Source organism: Hypanus sabinus, chromosome 6 (genome assembly GCF_030144855.1).
Source record: "Hypanus sabinus isolate sHypSab1 chromosome 6, sHypSab1.hap1, whole genome shotgun sequence".
Lineage (NCBI taxonomy): Eukaryota > Metazoa > Chordata > Chondrichthyes > Myliobatiformes > Dasyatidae > Hypanus > Hypanus sabinus.
The window spans coordinates 15510905-15536050 of record NC_082711.1 but is presented as its reverse complement, the minus strand read 5'-3'; the positions used below and the strand labels follow the sequence as shown (position 1 = coordinate 15536050).

At 38.5% G+C, this 25146-nt stretch overlaps 1 protein-coding gene across 4 annotated transcripts in view; it reads right to left on the bottom strand.

Moving 5' to 3' along the window:
• gjc2 (gap junction protein gamma 2) overlaps positions 1-23981 on the bottom strand; it is a 124621-nt gene extending 100640 nt beyond the window's left edge. For 2 of the 4 annotated variants that reach the window (XR_009512569.1, XM_059971761.1), the window contains exons 1-2: positions 23633-23981; positions 17085-17187 (exon numbers count right to left, since the gene is read on the bottom strand). The gene's annotated coding sequence lies outside the window, so the exon portion shown is untranslated. Of the gene's footprint in view, positions 1-12876; positions 13017-17084; positions 17188-23632 lie in introns of those variants that run through there. The other 2 variants (XM_059971762.1, XM_059971766.1) reach the window with 2 other exon arrangements.
• Positions 23982-25146: the final 1165 nt, after the last annotated feature.

The window sequence follows — 25146 nt, the reverse complement described above, 5'->3', positions numbered from 1 at the left end:
TTAGATGTGCCTTTTACATTAAAAGAGGTCGAAGAAGCCCTAGGATCACTTCAGAGCAATAAATCTCCAGGAGAAGATGGTTTTCCACCTGAATTTTACAAAAAGTTTAAAGATTTATTAATTCCTCTTTTTATGGAGCTAATACACCAAGCGGAAAGAACGCATAAACTTCCAGAAACTTTTTCGACAGCTATTTTAATAGTATTGCCAAAAAAAGACAGAGACCTTTTAAAGCCAACATCATATAGACCTATTTCTTTGTTGAGCACAGACTATAAAATAATAGCAAAGATTTTATCTAATAGATTATCTAAATACTTACCAAAATTAATACACATGGACCAAACAGGATTTATTAAAAATAGACAATCGGCAGATAATATAACTCGGTTACTTAGCATAATTCATTTGGCACAAAAGAGGGGAGAAATGAGTGTGGCAGTTGCTTAGGATGCAGAAAAAGCATTTGATAGATTGGAATGGGATTTTTTATTTAAGGTATTGGAAAAATATGGATTAGGAGTATCTTTTATAAAATGGATTAAAACCTTAAATACTAACCCCAAAGCTAAAGTGGTGACAAATGGCTAAATTTCAACATCATTTCAGTTAACAAGGTCAACTAGACAAGGTTGTCCATTATCACCTGCTTTATTTGTGTTGGTGATAGAACCATTAGCTGAATTAATTAGAATCGACTCAGATATTATGGGTTTCAGAGTTAATCAGGAGGAATATAAGATTAACTTATTTGCTGATGATGTTCTGATTTATTGCATTCGTTGCGTAAATTATCTTCTAGATTGGAAGAATATGGGAAAATATCAGGGTACAAAATAAATTGGGATAAAAGTGAAATTCTACCCCTTACTAAAGGAGATTATAGTCAATGTCGATTAATAACTCAATTTAGATGGCCGATAAATGGTACAAAGTATTTAGGTATAAGAGTTGATAATGATATAAAGAATTTATATAAACTAAATTATTTGCCATTATTGAAAAAAATTCAAGAGGATCTTGATAAATGGATGATGTTACCAATAACATTAATAGGTAGAGTCAATGCTGTAAAAATGAATATATTCCCTAGATTACAATATTTATTCCAAACACTACCAATACAATTACCGCAGAAGTTCTTTCAAGAGTTAAATAGATGTGAGAAAATTCCTTTGGAAAGGTAAGATGTCAAGAATATCGTTGGAAAAATTGACATGGAAATTTAACCTAGGAGGGTTACAATTACCAAATTTTAAGAATTATTACAAAGCAGATCAACTTAAATTTATGGCATCTTTTTTTGATGATAAACCGACATGAATTAGAATAGAATTAGATAAAATAGGAGAAAATATACCAGAAGCTTTTTATATATAAATGGGAATCTAAATGGATACGGGAAAAGAAAGAATCTCCTATACTAAAACATTGATTTATGGAATAAGATAAATGTTGATGATGAGATAAAGAAATCTTTACTAGCAAAGAGACCTTTAATTCAAAATAAACTTATCCCTTTTACAATGGATAATCAACTTTTATATAACTGGTTTCACAAAGGAATTAGATATATAGGAGACTGTTTTGAAGGAGGTATATTAATGTCATTTGACCAATTAAAGAATAAATATAAAATATCAAATAACATTCTTTTCTGTTATTTCCAATTAAGGGCTTATTTAAGAGATAAACTGGGTCAAACAATGTTATTGCCAAAACCTAATGAAATAGAAACTTTAATTCATAAAGGAAAAATTTAAAAAAATATTTCTGTTACGTATAATTTGATTCAAAAACAGGCAATTAAACAAGGAATTCATAAGTCAAGACAAAAATGGGAAACTGATTTGAATATTAAAATTGATTAAACAAATTGGTCAAGATTATGTCTTGACAATATGACAAATACAATAAATGTTTGACTAAGATTAGTACAATATAACTTTTTACATCAAATATATATTACACCACAAAAAATAAATAGATTAAACTCAAATTTATCTGATCATTGTTTTTGATGTAATCAAGAAATTGGTACTTTTTTTTACACTCTTCTTGGTCTTGTTTTAAAATTCAACCTTTTTGGACAAATTTAAGAGTTTTACTGGAACAAATTATTGGAATACAACTTCCACATAATCCAACATTATTTTTACTAGGCGATATTGAAGGGATAAAATCAAAATCCAAATTGAATAAATATCAGAAAGAATTCATAAAAATTGCATTGGCAGTAGCCAAAAGGGCTATTGCAGTTACTTGGAAATTGGATTCATACTTAAGTATAGATCGTTGGAAGAATGAAAATTTTAGCTGCATTCCACTTGAAAAAATTACATATAATTTAAGAGATAAATATGAAATATTTCTGAAAATTTGGCGCCCTTATTTACAAAAGATATGATTAAATATATTAAATAAATCAGAAGATAAAATTATTGGTTATCTGGGGAAAGAAAGAAATATATACACTAAAGCTATTATGAACTCCATGGAGCATGTGGGGATCTTCTGATATCCAGACATTCTTTCTCTCTTTCTTTTTTCTTCTTTTTTTTCCCTATCGGGATATGTTAGGGGGTCGGGGTTAAGGGAAGTGGGGAAGTGTTGATAATTTTTTTTCTTTCTGTAACCTATTTGAAAATTCAATAAAAAAAATTTAAAAATAAAAAAAACGGGCAGACTATTATTTAGATGGGGAGAGAATTCAAATTGCAGAGATGCAAAGGGACTTGGGAGTCCCCATGCAAGATACTTTCAAGATTAATCTTCAGGTTGAGTCGGTTGTGAAGAAGGTGAATTCAATGTTGGCATTCATTTCTAGAGGTATAGAATACAAGAGCAGGGATGTGATGTTGAGGCTCACTAGGGTACTTGTGAGACCAGACGGAGTATTGTTTGTAGTTTTGGGCTCCTTATTTTGGAAACGATAAACTGACATTGGAGAGGGTTCAGAGAACATTCACAAGAATAATTCCAGGAATGAAAGAGCTACCGTATGAGAAATGTCTGGCTGCTTTTGGGCTGTATTCCTTGGAGTTCAGGAGAATGAGGGGGGATTTCATAGTAACAGTCCAAATGTTAAAAGGCCTGAGCAAATTAGATATGACAAAGTTATTTCCCATGGTAGGGGATTCTTGGATAAGAGGGCACAAATTCAGGATTGAAGGATGTCCTTTTAGAACTGAGAAACAGAGAAATTACTTTAGTCAGAGGGTGTTAAGTCTGTAGAATTTGTTGCCACAAGCGGCTGTAGAGGCAAAGTTATTGGGTGTATTTAAGGCAGAGATAGATAAATAGTTTCTTAATTAGCCAGGACATCAAAGGGTGAAAGCAGGGGAGTGGGGATGACTGGAAGAATTGGATCAGCCCATGATTGAATGGCAGAACAAATTCGATGGGTCAAATGGTCTACTTCTGCTCCTACATCTTATGGTCTATAGTATATAGGAGGGAGAATGAAAATCTGGTTGAGTGGTGCTACAGCAACAACCTTTCACTCAATGTCAGCAAGACCAAGGAGATGACTATTGACAGCAGAAGAAGGAAACTAGAGTTCAATGAGCCAGTCCTCATCGGGGGATCAGACATGGATAGGGTTAGCAGCTTTAAATTCCTCGGTGTTATCATTTCAGACCACCTATCCTGGGTCAATAGACAATAGGTGCAGAAGTGGACCATTCGGCCCCTCGAGTTTGCACCGCCATTCTGAGATCATGGCTGATCATTCACTATCAATACCCAGTCCCTGCCTTGTCTCCATATCCCTTGATTCCCCTATCCATCAGATACCTATCTAGCTCCTTCTTGAAAGCATCCAGAGAATTGGCCTCCACCGTCTTCCAAGGCAGTCCATTCCACACCTCTACAACTCTCTGGGAGAAGAAGTTTTTCCTCAACTCTGTTTTAAATAACTGCACTTAAGTGTCATTATGAAGAAACCACAGTGGTGCCTCTACTTTCTTAAAGGTTATAAAGATTCAGAATGTCATCTAAAACATTGACAAAACTTCCAGTTGTGTAGTGGAGAGTATATTGACTGGCTGCATCACAGCCTGGTATGGAAACACCAATGCTCTTGAACAGAAAATATGAGAAAAAGTAATGGATTGGAGGGGATAACTTCATTCAACTTCAATTGCCCCATCACTAAACTGTTCCCACAACCTATGGACTCACTTTCAAGGGCCCTTCATCTCATGTTCAATACTTTTTTTTTGTATTTGCACAGTATTCCAAAATAAAATTATATACAATAAACTGTTCAATGACTCTCAATCCTTTACAAATGTTTCCATTACGGTGTTTACATTTTCACACTTTTCGCCACCCACGTGGCACTCTGTTATTCCGTATTAACATCCCCTTGTTCAGGGGTATACACCCCACCCCCCCACCCTCAACTCCCGCAGCAGAAGAACCCGAGACTGTGGTCCTTCCCCACCGGGCCTTCCATCTATCACATTACCTCACATCCTCCTTCTCTCCAAAGAGAAACGCCCTAGCTCATTCAACCTATGCTAAGACATGCCCTCTAGTTGAGGCAGTATCTTGAAAGCTCCACGCCCTTCCCATTACAGGGCTACCAGAACTGAACGCAACAATCCAGAGACAGCCTATCAGAGTTTATCACTCTGTTCCATCACTGGACCCATCCTTGACACACTCCTGGAGTTCTTTTTCTGCATCAATATTGCTAATTTAGTTTCAATGGTCTATATGCAGATTGACGTCATTAATTAGGCCTCTCACAAGGTATGGCAAGCCAATCTAGAAGAATAAAGAGTAGATTAAGGGCCTGAATAAGCAGCATTGTGGGACACCAATGTTGATAAAAATGATGGCAGAATTATTGCTGCCTCTCCTCACTTATTCCATTCAGTTAATCAGGAAGTCAAGAATTCAGTTGAGAGTGAGGTGCTATGTTCAAGGTTGAGGAATTTTGGAGTTGAGCCTGTTGAAATTATGTTGAATGCACAGCTATAGTCAATTCATAAGAGTCTGACAAAGATGTATATGGACTGAATCTCACATAACAATGAGTCAGAGTACACAAGGAGTTAGAAAGCTTAGTGGCATAGTGTTATGACAACCACATTTCCCTCAATGTCCGCAAAATTAAAAAAACTGGTCACTGACTTCAGGAAGGGGAGCAGAGCACACACTCTTGTTTACATCAACAGTAGAGAAGTCAAAGGCTTAAGAAATTTGGCATGTGCCCTTTGACCATTTTTTAAATAGATGCACTATTCTATCTTGGTGCGCCACTGCTTTGTAAGGCAATTGTTCTGCCAAAGAGTGCAGGAAATTAGAGTTTTGGACACAGCTCAGTATATCATGGAAACCAGCTTCTGCTGCAATGCATCTTGTCTACACTTCTCACTATCCCAGTAGAGCAGCCAACATAATTATAGGTCCCCACCAAACCCAGACATTCCTTCTTTCCCTACTTCCCTTTGGGCTGAAGATACAAAACTCCTGAAAGCACATGTCAACAGGCCCAAGGCTGGCTTCCAACTTGCTGTCATAAGACTATAGAACATTTCCCAGTAGAATAAGATGAACCTTGATCTCACTATCTACCTTGTTATAACCTTGCATCTTATTGTCTGCCCTCATTGTATTTTCTCTGTAACTGTAATAAAATGCTGGAGGAACTCAGGTCAAGCAGCATCTATGGGAAGAAATAAACAATCAGCTTTCCTGGCCTTTCACTCCCCCAACCGTCTTATTCTAGCTTCTGCCCCCTTCCTTTCCAGTCCTGAAAAAATATCTCGGCCTGAAATTTTGACTGTTTATTTCCTTCCATAGATGCCATCTGACCAGCTGAGTTCCTCCAGCATTCTGTGAGCATTGCTCTGTAATTCCAGCCAGCTGGAAATAAATCTTGAAAAGACATTTGGATATGTATTTGGACAGGACAGGTTGAGGAATCTGAGCCAAACACAGGCAAATAGGACCAACTTTTTGGGCACATGATAGGCATGAATGAGTTGGGCTGAAGGGCCTGTTATGCTGTATCACCCCATCACTAAATTTCACATCTGTATTTTCTAGGAAAACAACATGACATGTGATGAGTGGGAGACGCCATCCATGGTGCCTCAGTCCCTCCTTTAAATGATTTCACTAAAATCACCATTAAATCAAATTAGAAAATTGCTTGGCTTGCATTTTCAATAGAACAACAAACAGCCTTGTCATCCAATAAATGATTTTTTTTTAAAACCTAATTGGATCTTTCCCCAAATCTGATGGATGAAAGCATGGAACAAAATTTAGTGTCCTACTTGCTAGCACAGGACAGAAATAAATCAGCTTTCACATCTGTCCTGCATAATCATAGAATCCATATGGCCCCTTAATACAACACAAAGCATACAGAGAACAATTCAAAGTTTTATAATCTTTTTAAGATCGGTGGTTTTTGCTAATAAAGTCAAACAAATGAGATGTACGTAAAGTTTAGTGCAAACATGTTTTATACATTTAAGGAAACAGAGACACAGTGGAAATGAAATTTCACTGCTGTAGGTATTCCAACTTTATGTAAAGCATACCTGAGAATGTTTGCAGTTGAACTAACCCGAGTTATTATTCTATAATAGGCATTTGTTCTACAAATAATTTACCCAAGAAAATGAGATGATATGCATTACCTACAAGAGCTAAAAGTGTTCATACTATTGGTGCACTGCATTTGGAATACCATTATTTTAGAACAGGAACCTTTTTAATCATTTGTCTCTCTGTTTAAATGCTCATAAGACAGATTAAGGCAATTGAGCTAAGTGAATAATATCCAAAAGAAAATAATTTTCTTTTGCAATGTCACCATTGAGCTTGTACCAGTTACCAAATACTAAGTTAATGAGAGATAAGATGTCTATTTAAGGAAAAGCCATGCACAGCTTCTAAGTGCGTTCCAAGTTCCAAAACTGATGTATTTAACTCATTCACTGATGGTTGGAATAATTCTACATAATCATTTACAATCACTAGTTATAGGAAGCAAAATCCCTCAGCTATTTTGATGGATTCTCAGCCTGTTAGCTAACAGAAATGAGAATTCTGAATTTTAAAAAAAAGATAATATGCTTACTGAATCAATGACATAAAGATAGATATTTAACTCTTTCATCAAAATTTTAGTTGCTCATTATAAATAGTCTCTTTTACATGATGATTACTACAAGTGGATAAACATGTTTGTTGTAAAGAAAAGAATTCAAAAGGTTATTGAAGATTGCAGTACTTAACCAGCTGCTCTTAGCTGTGCCAGCAGTATGCCGACCATAAATGGTTATACTGCTATTTACAGTGGACATATTTGTGGCCTATTTTACTTGTTCCTCTAAGTTAGTGGTCGCCAACTCGTCGATCGCAATTGACTGGTCGATCTTTGAGACTTACCCAGTAGATCCCAAAAAAATGAAAAATAAGAACACAAATACTGTTGAGAGATTGTTTCCGGGTTGCTGGGTTTTAGTTCCATTCTTTCTGCCCAGTGCGCATGTGCGTAGCTCCCCCGCCATGCACTACACAGTGTATTTCAGTGGTCCCCAGCCACTGGGCCGCGAGGAAACTATGTGATTTGGTGATATGAAATGATATGGGTCAGCTGCACCTTTCCTCATTCCGTCATGCCCACTGTTGAGTACACACGAGGTCATCAGTCGCCTAAACGCAGTGATACCCTCACACCAGGGATCAATAGTTGACCTCGCACGGCTGGTGAGAAGTGCTGTTGCTATTGGACTGGAGTGCAGAGAGATGGGTGCCGCCTCTAAACCTGCTTAGCACACCGAATGACATGGGGGAACCCAGTGCTAAAATATTTGCAGAAAACCTAATTCAGGCTCAGGGTTTCATAAGTAGCAGTGCAGCTACCTTGCTGCGATCTACTGAAAGTCATCCCTTGAGTCAAACTTTTGTCGGCCAATAGATCCTACAAGGGGGGCGGGCGCACGTCCTGTCGCACTACTTGCTCGGTCAGTCACTCTCTCAGAACTGCGACCGCCACAGCCCCGGTTCAGGGACCTCCGGCCCTTACCTTGTCCTCTCACCACACCCACAACCAGCCACACCTGGCCAAGGCATCTCGGGGTGGGTGGGAGGCTGGAGTTCGGGCCCGGAGACTGTCTAATGAGGCAATGAAGCCCTCAAAACTGCTTCGATGCCCTGAGTCCAAGCACCCAGAACTAAAGACAAACCTATTTGAGTTTTTTTGAGTGGAAAAAACGTGAGCAAGCGGGACAAGTAAATGCTGATAGCCACAAAAACTAAATTGCGGAATAGACTGGACATAAGGAACCCCCTTTGAGTATCGCTGTATTCCAGTCCTGTTTAACACCCCCGCCCCCCCCACCCCGGTCGGCTGGTCCACAAGAATATTGTCAATATTAAACCGGTCCGTGGTGCAAAAAAAAGGGCGGTGACCCTGGTGTACATACATTATTTCTACTTCTGGGTTGCAGGGTCTTACTTCCAGTCTTTTCTGCCCCGGTGCGCATGCGTGTGACTAATCAATTTAGTAGGTCGATCTTGCCTTTCACTAAGGCCAAGGAAGGGGATCTTGGGCTTAAAAAGGTTGGTGACCACTACTCTAAGTGATGTTGTTTATGAAACAATAATGCATAGATCATCACAGTAATTCATCCACGCAGTTTACTTTTGAGTGCTTGAAAAGATGAGGTTACATTTATCAAACAAATCTTTCTTTATCTTACTGGTTTTAAGACATAATTTCCCACCATTTGCAGATTTCAGGTGATGATTAAACTAGACATAGCTATGACATTTCCATGGACACAACTGGAATGTCACTGTATGTACTTAAAACAAAAACAATAGGCACTTCAGTTAAGAGTATTTAACGCCTGTGGAAATTTACCTTGTGTTGTTTTCAGCTTTAAAAGGAAAAGGATAGGAATGCAGCATCAACTTAAGTTCAGAAGGATCGTGAGGTAGGTACAAATCCATGGCTGTTCAAAAGTAGCAACATATGTAAATAGGGTGATAGAGGTGGGATGTCTGCTTTCATCAGCTGGGGTATTGGGTACAAGAATCAGCAAGTTATGGTGCAGCTGTACAAAACATTGGTTAGTTCACATTTGAACCACTATATGAAGTTCTGGCCACCACATTAGAAGGCAGTTTACCAGCATGCTGCCTGGATTAGAGTGTATTATCTACTAGAAAATGTTGGACTAACTTGGAATTATTTTCCCTGGAGTATCACAGGCTGAGATAGACCTGACAGAGGCTTATAAGGTTACGAGAGGCATAGATAGGTAGATAGATAGTCAAGAGTTGTTTATACCGTGGTAGAAATGTCCAATAATAGAGCATAGATGTATGGGTTTTTTTTATTACAGAGAATGTTAAGTGCCTGAAATGTGCTGTGATGAGTGGTGGGGGGGGGGGGGGGGAGTAGTGGAAATGGACACGATAGTCACATTTAAGAGGCATTTAAACAGGAACAGGAACATTCAGGGAATGAGGGATATGGATCATGTGGAGGCAGATACAGCAAGTTAACAATTTAGCATCATGGTTAGCATAGACATCATCAGGCCAAAGTACCTGTTCCTTTGCTGTACTGTTTTATGTTCCAAGTTCTAAACATCAGAATTTCTATCTTTGATTGCTGGGCAGTCAATGTTCTATGGCAACTGAACATCATGCAGTTGGACGGCAGTGCCTGCTCAGGAAGTTTACTGTTGCATTCATGACTGCTGTCTACACCCCGCCCACTGTTAGTGCCATGAAGGCATGGGAGAATTTACTGCATCATCAGTTCTTTACAAAATAAGCATCTGGACAGTCTCTTCATAGTTGCAGGTGACTTCAATCATGTTATTTATTGTGCTTCTAATTGTTTTTATTGTTATGTTCTTTACGCTTATTGGAGTTTTTTTTTAATGCTGCATTAGATCTGGAATAACAATCATTTTGTTCTGCTTTACTTTCATGTATTGAAGAATGACAATAAACAGTCTTGAATCTTAAAATATTTGATCCAGATCTGCAGTTTCCAAATCCAGGTAAGTGATTTCTAAAAGGTTCCAAAACAGCCAGAAACAGTTCCCAAATACTCTATCCTTTAAAAAGTGGTTAAAATTTTAAATGAGAGTGTTTAAAGACCAAACACACAGATGTTCAGTAAGCAGGAAGGACAAGGATGACAAGGTAAGGGAAGCTTGTATGTCGAGAGAAAGGTGAATTGAGTTGTATGGGAAGGACTAGTAACCTAGAAATATCACTGGAATCACACAACAGCAGTTTATAGAAGATATTCCAACATACATTGAATCAGAAAATTATTAAGAATGCTGCCAGAATGATATAAAAACCTACCAACTACTATATTTCAGGGTCTGCCAGTTACATCTCACCAAATTCAAATTCCATAACTCCTAATGCTTTCCTTGTCCAGTAGTGAATAAAAAAGAACATTTTATCAAAGTATCCTAGCCCCAAAAGCAACTTTCATCCATATTTTATAGCTCCACTTCATATTGCAATTCTGTAATTTTCTCTATGGTGCAAATTCTTAACATAAATCTGGTAACTGTTAAATTTGTCTTGTGTATAGAGATAGGCAGAGGAACAAAATACCTACTTAGTGCTGACTGACTGATTGCAAACAATTACTTCTATGTGATAATGAAGATAACCACCTTCAATATCATTATATATTGAAATAGTTATTGTAAAATATTAAAATAACTATGGACAAGCAGTGGACCCAGTATCAATTCCTGGGGTCATAATCCTCCAATCTGTAAAACAATCCTCCACTACCACCCCCAAATTCTTACCATCAAGCCAAATTTGTACCTAATTGGCTAATTCACCCTAGACCCCATGTGATAGAAACTTCCATACTAGCCTAACTTGAAGTACCTTGTCAAAAGCTTTGCTAAAGTTCATGTGGACATCTGTTTTCTCATGTCAGTATCTCAGTCACTTCCTCATAAATCTCAATCAAATTCATGAGAGATAATTTCCAATACACATCATGTTGACTATCCCAAATCTGTTCTTGACTTTCCAAATGCAGGCAGATGATGCAACTTTCCCACCACTGATATTTGCTCATCCACTATAGTTTCCCCAATTGTGCTTGCTGCCCTTCTTAAATTAAACGCACATTAGCCACTTCTCATCTTCCAGTACCATACCCATAGAAAACAATGTCACAAATATCTCAGCTAGGGCCCAAATGCTGAGGCTTTACAAGGCACTGGTCAGACTGCACATGGAGTATCGTGAGCAGTTTTGGGCCCCTTATCTGAGAAAAGATGTACGACATTAGAGTGTCCAGAGGAGATGATGATTCTGGGAAAAGTGTACGAGATGATGAGAGGCATTGATCGTGTGATAGCCAGAGGCTTTTTCCCAGGGCTGAAATGGCTAACACGAGGGGACATCATTTTAAGTGCTTGGAAGTAGGTACAAGGGGGATGTCAGAGCTAAGTTTTTCCCACACAGAGTGGTGGGTGTATGGAATGCATTGCCAGTGAAGGTGGTAGAGGCAGATATAATAGGTCTTTTAAGAGACTCCCAGATAGGTATAAGGAGCTTAGAAATTATCTATGCAATAAGAAATTTCTCGGCAATTTCTAGAGTAGGTTACATGGTCAGTACAACATTATGCTCTGAAAGGCCTCTAATATGCTGTAGATTTCTAGTTTCTAACAAAGAATTGATGTGCGAGGAGTGTTTCAGATAGCTCTAGTGAAACTCAGTGACCGCTTACTGGTGGCCAATGAAACAAAGAAAACAACTAAATACTTTGTTAATCACACTTCTTCCTGGTAAACAATCACTGCAATCAATAGCCTGTAACCTTCCTTTGGACTTGAAAATGCGGCAGTAGATTATAGATTATTTACCTAATGATTAGAAGAGTTTCTACCCATACTGATACATAACGATCAGACAGGTTTTATACGACAACGCCAAACACAAGACAATATACGAAGAACACTTCACATTTTGGATCATATACAAAAAAATAAAATTGAAGTAATACGATAAGCGTGGATGCTGAAAAGGCATTTGATTTGGTTAACTGGAATTTTTTTTTTTAAAAACAGAGTTTTACATAGATTTGGTTTCCAAGACACAATTATTAAAACTTTTCAGACACTATATGCCAACCCTACTGCTAGGATTAAAATCAATGGTTATTTATCAAATAGTCTTACCCTAGAAAGGGACAAGAGACTGGGTTGTGCATGGTCACCGCTACTCTTCGCATTATATCTGGAACTATTAGCTCAATACATCAGACAAAATGATGGGTATCAGGGGAATTACTATTAAAGGGACAGAGCATAAATTGGCTTATTACGCAGATGACATTTTGATCTATCTAGGGCAACCAACATACTCTTAACCTAAAATTTATGCAATCCTTTGAACAATATGGTCACTTATCAGGATACAAGATCAACATAGATAAAACCCAATTACTTTCATATAACTATAGCCCACCAAGAGAAATTGAAAGTAGATATCCCTGGGCATGGCAAACAGAGTCTTTCAAATATTTGGGCATCATAATGCCAAAAGATGTGGCAAAATTATCAGAATGCAATTATCAGCCTTTATATAAAAAAAAGGAAGATATGGCAAGATGGAACCTGATTCCATTTTTTAGTCTCAGTTCAAGGACCGAGTCTATTAAAATGAATATACTGCCCAGACTACTATATCTCTTTCAGATCCTACCAATAGAAATTAATCAAAGTCAATTCAATGAATGGAACAAAATGTTATCAAGGTATATTTGGCAAGGTAAAAGGCCTAGAGTTCATCTCAAAACTTTGCAATTAGCAAAGGAAAAGGGGGGATGGGGCCTACCTTCTCTTAGAGAATATTATTTTGCAGCACAGTTGAGAGCTGTGATATGTTGGTGCAACCCGTCATATGACACTCAATGGAAAAACATTGAGGAGCAGGTACTTCCCATCCCCATACAAGCAATTTTGGCTGATAACAACCTGCAAAGGTACATAAATACCACTGATAACCCATGGGTGAAATTGACTCTTAAAATATGGAAAACTACTATAAAAGAATATAATCTAGAGGGAGATATTGCAATTCTTAAATAGTGTGCATATGACTCAGATTTTACGCCAAATAAATTGGATGCTAGATTTAAGGACTGGACAGCTAAAGGAATAACAGTTCTTTGCAACATAATGAAAGAAGGAACACTGTTCAGTTTTGAAATGCATAAAGAGAAACACATATCAGAAAAACAAGATTTTTAAATCGTTATTTACAGAAGCAACAATATGTTAATAGGACGCTTAAAAATGTAACCAAGGCAACTACATGCTTGATAGAGCTATTTAGAAAAGCATACAATTCAAATAACGGTAGTAGAATCATTTCAAGCATGTATAAGGGTTTGTCAAATCTTAAAACACATTCAACTTCATACATTAAAACAAAATGGGAGAAGGAAGGAGGGATAATTATATCTGAGGAAGAAAGGAAAATAATATGGAGGTATCAATGGAAGTGTACCATTTCACAGAAATGGAGGGAGTTCAGATGGAAAAACTTGATAAGATATTTTATTACACCCCCTCAGAAATCCCATTATGATAGTAACCTCCTTGTTTGCTGAAGAAATTGTGGAAATCAAAATGCAAATCATTATCATATTTTTTGGGACTGCCCTGTTATCAAAGACTATTGAAGGGGGACAATGCCCTACAAGACATCTTCAAATGTGAAATACCCTTAGAGAATAAGACCATATATTTTGGGTATATACCCCAAGAATGGTTGAAAAGAGATAAATATTTAATGAATATCCTGTTGGTGGCTGGTAAAAAGACTCTTACTAGGAAATGGTTATCACAGGAGAGCCCAACCTTAATTGCATTGGATGGAAATTACAATGGACATTTACAAAATGGAGAAGATAACAGCATCTGTTAATCATAAGCTGGAACAATTTGATTCATACTGAGGAAAATGGTTTAACTACATAATGCCTCATAGCCCTGATTTTATTCTCACAAATCAATATGTTGTAAAAAAAAATCACTCCCTACTTGTACATAATTTTTTCCTTTTGCTTGTTTTTTCTTTCCACTCTTTTCTATAAGTGTATACTCAGATAAATACTATGTGGAGATTTGTGACATATATGATTATATGATATGTATGTACAATGTCTGAAATACATCTTATGGAAATGTTTGTTTGATGATGAACTTCAATAAAAAAATAAATTACAAAAAAAAGGAAATGTGGCAGTATTGTGGCGAGGCAAAGTGGCAGGCCCGTCACTGGGAGCAAAGGAAGTCCTGAGGTTCATTTGATTTAAGCAATGGGCCAAATTGGAAAGATCAGTTCTGGGTCCAGGGCTCACAGTGTATTGAAGTGACAGAACTTGATGTTTGGATGGCAATTTGAGCACTGGCCCAAATTAGAAAGATTGGATACAGGTTGAATTGAAGCGACAGGGTCCAGGTTCCAGAACGCATTGAAGTAACAGACCCAATATTTGGATGATTTGAGTGCCAGGTCAAATTGAAAAGATCAAGATGTCGGGACCAGAGGTGAGGGACAGGCCAGCTCAGCTTGCTGCTCCACAGCATTTACTCAGGTCTGTGCTGATCTGTGGCTGTAGCTCCAGGCTTGTAGACAGACTCTTTCATGAACTTCAATTTTGAATGCCATTTGCTTGCTTTTATTGTTTTCATTATTTGTTTTCTTTTTCTGCACACTGGGTATTTGACTATCTTTTTTTTTAATGGGTTATTTTGGGTTTCTTTGTTTTGTGGCTGCCTGCAAGGACACAATCAAGGTTGCATTATGTATACATACTCTGATAATAAATGTACTTTGAACTTTTAGAGTGGGATGGCTAGTACTCACCGGAGTTTAGAAGAAAATTAAGGGGTAGGGAAAAGAAGAGAGGGATCTCATTGAAATCCTAGGAACACTGAAAGGCCTAGATAGAGTTGATGTGGAGACGATGTTTCCTATAGTGGGGAAATCTAGGACAACAGAGCACACCCTTGGATAGAGGGGCATCCCCTAAGAACAGAGATGAGGAGGAATTTCTTCAGCCAGAGGGTAATGAATCTGTGAAATTCATTGCCACGGACAGCTGTGGAGGCCAAATCATTGAGTAAATTTAAAGTGGAGGTTGATGGTGTCAAAGGTTATGGGAGAAGACAAGAGAATGGGGTTGAGAGGGATAAAAAAAATCAGCCATGATGATGGAATGGTGATGCAAACTTGATAGGCCATATGCAGATACTTTGGTTTGTTGCAGGTCTGGAGGACAACATTGATGTAAGAAATGTTAAGATCATAAAGGGACTTGTAAGATAATTTAAGGATTTGTAAGGATAATTTATTTTAATTCAAGGCATCCCTTAACTGGAGTTGAAGTAGTTTGAGGAACAGTGGGGAGATAGCAGCACGTAGGACAAAAGCAAAAAACTTTGAATAACTAATTTATAGGCCAAAAAGGGAAGGCCAGGAATATATATGTATTTTTTAATGCTATGGAATTAGGATATCCTGACGCACAGAGCAAACTCATCAATCCCATTTCCACCTTTATTTCATTGTAACCTATCCTGTCTTACATGCTCATTAACTTTATCCTTATTCTTCTACCACCAACCTACACTTTGGATAATTTACAATGACAAGTAACCTACTAATCAGTACACCTCCAAGATAACAAGAACTCTATTTCTCATGCCACTGTGTTGTCCAGCTAAGAGTGCACTGGAATAAGGAAATCACAAGATTTAAAAAAAAGGAACTGACATGTTACTAAGATAGTTATAGAGTAACTAAATGATTACCTAAGAGATAGTATAAATATGAAGTCCAAAACTCATCTCAGATCTAAGTGACAGACAAGAGGTGACCTGATTACTTCAGAGAATTGCTAGTAAAATGGATAGTCATTGGATGGGTAACTCAGCTTTGGCAGGTACAGAGAACAATTGCAATTTTAGCAATTTCTGTTCATCCATCACAGGATCTCAAGCAAGAAGAATGACAATTTATAGATAACAGAAAGGTGAAGGAAGCTGGGTGACATCTGCTTACATGTCGAAATTAACACCATTTTCAGATGCTATTACTGATGAGAAATGTGTAGATGAGAAACAATAGGGATAGTTATCTGAGAGGAATCAGGGGTGGCAGTGCTGGAGCAGGAAGTCATTGCTAGTGACTCTTTGACTTGGGCTTTTTACAGAGTAGTGACTGTCTGGAACACACTGCGAGGGACAACAGGGACATTTAAGAGACTCTTAGATAGGCACACAAATGTGAAAGAAAATGGAGGATTATGGGCCGAGCAGGAGGGAAAGGTTAAATTGATCATGGAGTAGGTTTATATAGGTCAGCACAAGATCATGGTCCGAAAGGCTTATGCTGTACTATACTGTTATATGTTTTACATTCTCAAGACAGACAACCATGTGGGGCATTGGAAAATAATACGGTTGATTGTGTTAATGGCAGCAGACAGTTTGAGACTGACTGTCGATCATGAAGTATATCATTTGTAACTTTGCAAAAACTTGATACAATAGCAACTATAAAACACAGAGATTAAATGATTTAGGAGATAAGATGAACAGAAACGTTTGAGATTGGATAACAATTTCCAATGATGGAATTAGGTCAAAAGATTTTTCTTTGAAGAAAGGGAAAATGCTAGTGACAGATTGGATAGAGATGGACAGTGCAAAAAGCAGCGAGAACCTTTAACAGCATCAGCTAATGGTTAAGTCGAGAAAGGAACCAAGTAAATTAGCTGTGTTGTGGAACTAGTGCTGAGGAAGCAGATGTGTCAAATGGATAGAGTGAGCGAGGAGATAGGATTTAATATCACTACATTTAGACAGAAAGATCAATTAGTGTGCAATTTACAGTATTTCAAGTTTATTTAAATCACCATTAAAATGTATTTTCAAACACAGCATTCCTTTCAACTGCCGCACTACAAATTCACATTATTGACAATTTTACACCTATCTAGATGCTAACAGATAAAAAAAAGTACAACTTACCACCACACATTAAAAATGAAGAAATAATACAGCTGAGTTGTAGGTCTTTCTTTCGAACCCCTTCACTAGCTGTTGAACTTTCTAGAATGAACTGGACCTTAAACTAATAGAAACAATTCTACATTATTGAGTACTGCCAAGACATCCACTCACCACCAAGCACAATAGAATACATTAAAAATCTGCATCTTTGTAATGGTTGCATTGTTCTACAAAGGAATTTCTAACACACCACTTTTCTGAATTGGAGGTTCTGTTTGAATTCATTGAAAAAAAAGACAAATTGTCCAATAGCACAAGTACAGCACAGAACTGGGCGTAAGCCATAATAAGATTCAAATGTGAAACAGATTATTTTTCTTTAAAGGAGTGATTTACACTATGAAAAAACTTGAATTAAAGCAGATTTTTCACTAAAGACAATTTTGAATTGAAACTGATGTGTTATAAAACCATCAAACAATAACTCAGAAAAACAGTTTCACGTTCAGTATGATGCAGGCTAATGCATGGCTACTACTGTATATACAACATCTAAGATAATTTCAAGGTTAAATCCCTAGTTGGTGGATATAATTGTTGTATGATACCAGATGATAATGCACAAGTTAGGTGTTACACAATAGACAAGACAAATAAACAGTGTAAACAGATCCAGGCTTTTACCTAGTTTGCACTCCATATTCTCCCAATTTCTAAAAAAGAAAACCAATTTAACCAAGTCTGATTGTTTACAAAATTCCTGAGGCTATTCACAGTAAATTTCCCTGGTGTCATTACCAATACCTCCCTTCTACCAAACTACTTAACTGTTAAACTGTTGATTGGTTTCATGGCCAAAACTGAGTTTTGCTGTACATAAACTAGCTGTTACAGAGGACAGAACAGTGACTAAAATTGAAAAGTGATTAATTGGCTTTGAAATGCTTTGCAATTATTGAGGACACATAAGGAATAATATAAATTAACAGTATTTCCTTGATAAAATAACAGTACTTCCATATCCACATTTTATAAGGTCATCTTGATTCGCTCTTTATTAAATGTGGCCAACAGATGCTAAGACTCACCCACAGAGAAAAAAGCCTTAATATATTTAACTTACATGTGAAAACAGGAACAAAGGTGTTGACTCTCATTCCCTGGCTAGTGTATTAACATGGAACTTTAAAATTTCAACAATACTGGAAGTTAATGAACTGGAAGCATAATGAACTGGTTGAACACCCTAGTTGGGCAGTCTTTCACTAATTTTGTTATAGTTGCTATTCTACAGATTTGCTGAGTATGCCCAAAAGAAAATGGATCTCAAGGTTGTATATGGTAACATAAATGTACAGTGGCATGCAAAAGTTTGTGCACCACTGGTCAAAATTTCTGTTACTGTGAATAGCTAAGTAAGTAAAAGAGAACCTGATTTCCAAAAGGCGTAAAGTTAATGATACATTTCTTTAATATTTTAAGAAAGGTTATTTTTATTTCCATCTTTTGCAGTTTCAAAACAAAAGAAAGGAAAAGGGCCCGAAGCAAAAGTTTGGACACCCTGCATGGTCAGGACTTAGTAACACCCCCTTTGGAAAGTATCACAGCTTGTAAATGCTTTCTGTAGCCAGTTAAGAGTCTTTCAATTCTTGTTTGGAGGATTTTCACCCATTCTTCCTTGCAACAGGCTTCTAGTTCTGGAAGTTTCTTGGGCCATCTTACATACACTGCTCTTTTGAGGTCTATCCACAGATTTTCAATGATATTTAGGTCGGGGGACTGAGGGCCATAGCAAAACCTTCAGCTTGCGCCTCTTGAGGTAGTCCATTGCGGATTTTGAGGTGTGTTTAGGATCATTATCCTGTTGTAGAAACCATCCTCTTTTTATCTTCAGCGCTTTTTTTTAAACAGACGGTGTGATATTTGCTTCCAGAATTTGCTGATATTTAATTGAATTCATTCTTCCCTCTACCAGTGAAATGTATCCCATGCCACTGGCTGCAACACAAGCCCAGTGCATATTCGATCCACCTCCGTGCTTAACAGTTGGAGAGGTGTTCTTTTCATGAAATCCTGCACCTTTTTTTCCTCCAAACATACCTTTGGTCATTGCAGCCAAAAAGTTCTATTTTAACTTCATCAATCCACAGGACTTCTTTCCAAAATGCATCAGGCTTGTTTAGATATTCCTTTGCAAACTTCTGACGCTGAATTTTGTGGTGAGGATGAGTTTTCCATGAAGGTCATATTTGTGCAGGTGTCGCTGCACAGTAGAACAATGCACCACCACTCCAGAGTCTGCTAAATCTTCCTGATGGTCTTTTGCAGTCAAATGGGGAGTTTGATTTGCCTTTCTAGCAATCCTACAAGCAGTTCTCTCGGAAAGTTTTCTTGGTCTTCCAGACCTCAACTTGACCTCCACCATTCCTGTTAACTGCCATTTCTTCATTACATTATGAGCTGAGGAAATGGCTATCTGAAAACACTCTGCTATCTTATAGCCTTCTCCTGCTTTGTGGGCATCAGTTATTTTAATTTTCAGAGCACTAGGCAGCCACTTAGAGGAGCCTATGGCTGCTGATTGTGGGACAAGGTTTGAGGAGTCAGGGTATTTATAAAGCTTTGAAGTTTGCATCACCTGGCCTTTCCTAACAATGACTGTGAACAAGCCATAGCCCTAACAAACTAATTAAGGTCTAAGACCTTGGTAAAAGTTATCTGAGAGCTCAAATCTGTTGGGGTGCCCAAACTTTTGCATGGTGCTCCTTTCCTTTTTTTCCACTTTAGAATTGTACAAAACAAAAATAATACACTAATCTTGCTTAAAATGTTGAAAAGAATGTTTCATCTTTAACTTTATGACTTTTGGAGATCAGTTCATCTTCTACTCACTTAACTACTCACAGAAACAGAAATTTGCATGCCATTGTACTTAGATAATAGAATATCCTTTGAACTTTAGAAGAGGGGCTAGAAAAAAAGTTTCTAAGAAAGGCTGAGCAAAGCATGGAATATGTTGGGAGCAAGAAAATAAACCATTGCTGTTTTAAAATTGCATACAATTTTGATTTATTTCAATAAATTACTTAAGCAGGTTTTGTAACTAAAATCAAAATGGCATCAAGTAACAAAAAACCTCAAAAATTCTCCCTCACATCAATACTGTGCACTCAACCTCACTTTTGATTTCACGTAAGTTTTTTTTTTAAAAATTAGATGATGAAAGGGTAATCTGATGCTAACTCTGGTTCTTCCTCAGTAGATGAAGTCTAAGTTAATGAGTATTTCCAAAATTATTGACTCCTTATTCCTTTCCATAGATGCTGCCTGAGCTGCTGAGTTCCTCTAGGATTGTGCATGTTAACTCTGGATTTCCAACATCTTCAGAATCTCTTGTGTTTATAATGTTTTCTGTATGCTGAGTATGCCGATATCTGTTATTCCATCACGTAATTCCAAGGGTAATAGAGCTTTGACCATCAACCAATTTAGATTTGGGCTTGATTAACAAGAGCAAATTAAAGGAAGGCAGGGGCAAGCACAACAGCCATCATAATAGCAGTCATCATGTGAGTGGACAGAGTCAGAATGGGGATCTTAGAAACATAGAAAACCTACAACACAATACAGGCCTTTTGGCCCATGATGCCGTGCTGAACGTACTTACTTTAGAAATTACCAACTTGATGGGCCAATTCTGTTCCTATATCTTGTGATCTTATGGTCTTAGATACACTCATTTTGCTAGGTCTCCCTAATTTCAAATATAACAAACGTTATCTGATGTCAAGAGTACTCGCTTCCAAAATTGTGTCATTTTATCTCTTAAGTTCAACTCCTTGGTTTTAACATAAGTCTACCATGAAGTCAAGAGCCAGAGGGTGGCACTGAAACCCAAATTAAACATCAGGAAGGAGATTATTGGTTAAAACATGGATTATGATAGCTTGTGTGCATATTATATTACTTTCCTGTGGGCAGATGAATAGCAATTAGCCTTTGAATTGCCCTGCTTTCTAAAAGCAATTTTTCACATGTTTGGATAGATGTCAGCAAGGTTCATGTACAGGAACAGTTTGCCCACAGCAAGAAGGAAGTCTTCAATAAAACACAGATGTAAGCTGCTCCCATAACCACTGCTATACCCAAGGCAATCAGTCATTTTTCAGAATCTTGTGAAGCAAACCCAGTTGGTTACGATAGTTTCTTGATGTTGACATATTTCAGGAGGAACTTCTAGATCAGGGGTTCCCAACTTGGGGTCCATGGACCTCTTGCTTAATGGTATTGGTCCATGGCATAAAAACAGTTGGGAACCCCTGTTCTATATGAACATGGTTGTGTGCTTCAGCTTGACCTTTAGCACACACATGCTGCAACCCTGCCATTATTGAGATACTCTTGAATCCTTCTGCCCTCATGATCTGCTTAATTAACTACAATCATTCAGAGCTAGAAATAAAACCACAGTTTTCTTCCAGTTTGTTTAATATGCTGTTTATTATGCATTTAGCCCCATGTTACAACTGTACCATTCCATTCAGCAATATAATGGTAGATACCTTGATGTGAATAAAGAACTTTATCTCCTTGAGAATTTTCTGGTGGTCACCCCTACAAATGTGCTCAAGGACATACATCTGCAACAGATGGACAAACTCAAGTAGCTTAACTCTCATGTTAATTCCTTATTACCCATCATGGACCCAGATTGACAGACATGTCAGCTTGATCAGTTGAAAGGATATCAAACCATTTTTGGACACTGAAATCCCCCATCCAGAGTTTATCCAGTGCCCATCTACATTTAGTGTTTCATCCAAACAGTGTTAAAGCACCAATTCTGCTACAGGAAAGACACCATTAAGCTGGAAAGAGTAAAGAGGAAATTGTTAGGACTCCAAGAACTGAATTACGGACAGAGATTGAGCAGCTTGAGACCTTTTCCACTACAGTGTAGCTAAATGAATGCATTCTATATAGAGATGCGTAATATCATAAGAGACATAAGGTGAGTGCACTCAGTCATTTTCCCAGGGTTGGGGAATCGAGATCCAGCCAGTATAGGTTTAAAACAGGGTTCTCAACCTTTTTTATGCCATGGAACAATACAGTACCACTAAGCAGAGTTCTGCAGACACCAGGTTGGGAACCCCTGGTTTAAAGTGAGAGCTGAAAGGTTTAATAGGAACCTGAGGGGCAACTTTTTTCACCCAGAGGTTGGACAGCATATGGAATTAGCTGCCAGATGAAGTGATTGAGGAAGGTACGTTAACAATTATTTAAAAAGGGGCAGGTACATGGTAGAAAAGGTTTATAGGGACAAGGGTTGAATGAAGGGAAATGGGATTAGTTCAGATGGAAATCCTGGTTGTCTTGAATAATTAAGCTGAAGGGCCTTGACTCTACTTATTCTTTAAGACCATGATCTGAATCTCGTTTTAGTTCCACATTTACTGAGGAAGAGCATAAATGGGCTTCCTTACTTATACTCTATATTATGCGATGTACATTCACAGGTTCTAGTTTCATGTTGTCCACAAGGTCCAATTCTCCAAATATGACAACATTAGACTGTGTGACCAGACCCCAAAATTTTAGTGAAGATTTTGCTAGGTCTAATGGCCGGAAGTTACTTTGTCAAGTTCAAATTCTGACCCCCAATACCACGTCAAACACGAAGAAATCTGCATATGCTGGAAATTCAAGCAACACACACAAAATGCTGGTGGGACGCAGCAGGCCAGGCAGCATCTATAGGAACAAGTACAGTCAACATTTTGGGCCGAGACCCTTCGTCAGGACTAACTGAAAGAAGGGATAGTAAGAGATTTGAAAGTGGGAGGGTGAGGGGGAAATTCAAAATGATAGCAGATAGGAGGGGGAGGGATAAAACTAAGAGCTGGAAAGGTGATTGGCAAAAGGGATACAGAGCTGGAGAAGGGAGAGGATCACCAGACTGGAGGCCTAGGGAGAAAGAAAGGGGGAGGGGAGCACCGGAGGGAGATGGAGAGCAGGCAAGGAGTGATTGTGAGAGGGCCAGAGAGAGAGGGGGGGGGGAGAGAAAGAGAATAATAAATAAGGGATGGGGTAAGAAGGGGAGGAGTGGCATTAATGTAAGTTAGAGAAATCAATGTTCATACCATCAGGTTGGAAGCTACCCATTCATTCAAACACTGATGTCCTACAGGGAAAGGACGTACCCATTCCCCGAGTCAGACTAATACGTGACTGTAGAATCATCCCACATGGCCCAACCATCTCCAGAGGGAGATGGAGAGCAGGCAAGCCTCCAACCTGATGGCATGAATCACTCAGAAACCAGTTTAGGATTAGGTTTGTCATGAAGATTAACGTCTTTAAGTAACTAACTCCTCTATTGTTTTAAGTTACCTCACCCTCGCCGTTATTGGTCTTTTACAAAGTGAAATAAGACAACCATATAGGCACCCCTCTAAAAATGTCCCATCATCCAACCCATCATCTCAACTCATTGATCATATCTGTAGAGAACTAACGTTTGAATACATTCGCTGTCATTCTCTTTTCAGTGGTCCTTCACTCACTTTTTGCCTTGCTCCTTCTGGTTCTTCTGTCGATGTTCTCTTTCGACATTTGCACCGTCTTCATCCACTGGCTCCACATCCATTAGCAAAGAACGCCGATTTTCATTCCCCTTCCCCCCACTGTTCAACAAAAATTAATCATACTCGAACCTCTACAAACAGTGATCTGGAAGCACAAACTTTTGCACTTAATCTCCGAAGTTAACAAAAAAGTCAGAACTATGAATTAGTTCTCAGCGGATTTACAACAGAAGTGCCGCCAAAATTTTGAAATACTAGACTTAGCCGGCCGAGCGCTGAAGCGCGGAACTTCCTCCGCCATTTTATCGTTGAACAAACGCCCGCCTCGTCCCCCTACTTGGTGCTCGAGCTCGCTCAGCCAGGGGGGTCAGCACGCGCCGGGAACGACGGGGCCCCGCCCACTCCAGCGGCCCCGCCAAACCGTCTGCCCCGCCTGTGCTGCGCGTGCCCAGACCGGAGGCTGCTGCACTGCGCCGTGCCGCGCCCGTTTAATGCCTCCCGCCCTTTGCCGAAGCTCTACCCCAGCTATCTCCTTCCTGCCTGTCCTCTTGCCTTTTTAAGCCACAGTCCTTCCATCCTGGAGCCCACCTGACTCTCGTCTCACGCTATTCCCCCACTACCGGACCCTCTCCCTTCCTTTAATCTCTCTCACTGTATTTCTCAACAGCTCACCAATCCCTCACACTTGCCCTCAGTATTCCTGCTATCTTCCTCTTTCCAGATTTTCCAAACACTAGGTATCCCTTATTAGATCCTTCCGGCCCGACCATACCCTGTCTCCCCAGATGCTTCCTCCTCCATTAAGCTCTGCTACTTAACTATTCCTGCCCCTACCATCCCTAAACCTGCTGTCCTATCTTGCCTCCTACCAGTTCCAGATCGCCTGCCCTACCCTCACTCATCACCAAGATCCTCCAGCTTGTTCCTCACCTCACAAACCTCAATAGTTAGTTTCAGTTCTACTTCCATGCCAAATCTTTAGTTTCCCATCTCCATTATCCTTCCTCACCAGCAAGACAGGGAAGAAAGTTATCTAAGATTTCAACATGAGCTACACCAACTGGGAAATTCGACTGATAAAGGGCAGATGGAATTTACCTTGGACAAATGAGAAGTGTTGCACTTTGGTAAGTTAAACCATGCCAGGATAGATAATGATGCATGGCAGGGACATGTAGAGTGTTGTAGAACAGAGTGATATAAAGATACAGGTACATTGTTCCTTGAAAATGGTGACACAGGTAGACAGGACAATGAAGAACTAGCCTTCATCTGTAGGTACACACTGAATACAAAAGTTGGGATATTGTATTACAACAGTACAAGACCGGTGAGACTCCACCTGGAGTATTACATGCAGTTCTAGTTGCTTAAGCTTATAGAAAAGATTCATGAGAATATTACTGGGACAGAAGGGCCTAAGGAGAAGCTGATCAGATTTCCCTGGACTGGTAAAGCCTGACGGGTGACCTTTTAAGGATATATAAAATCAA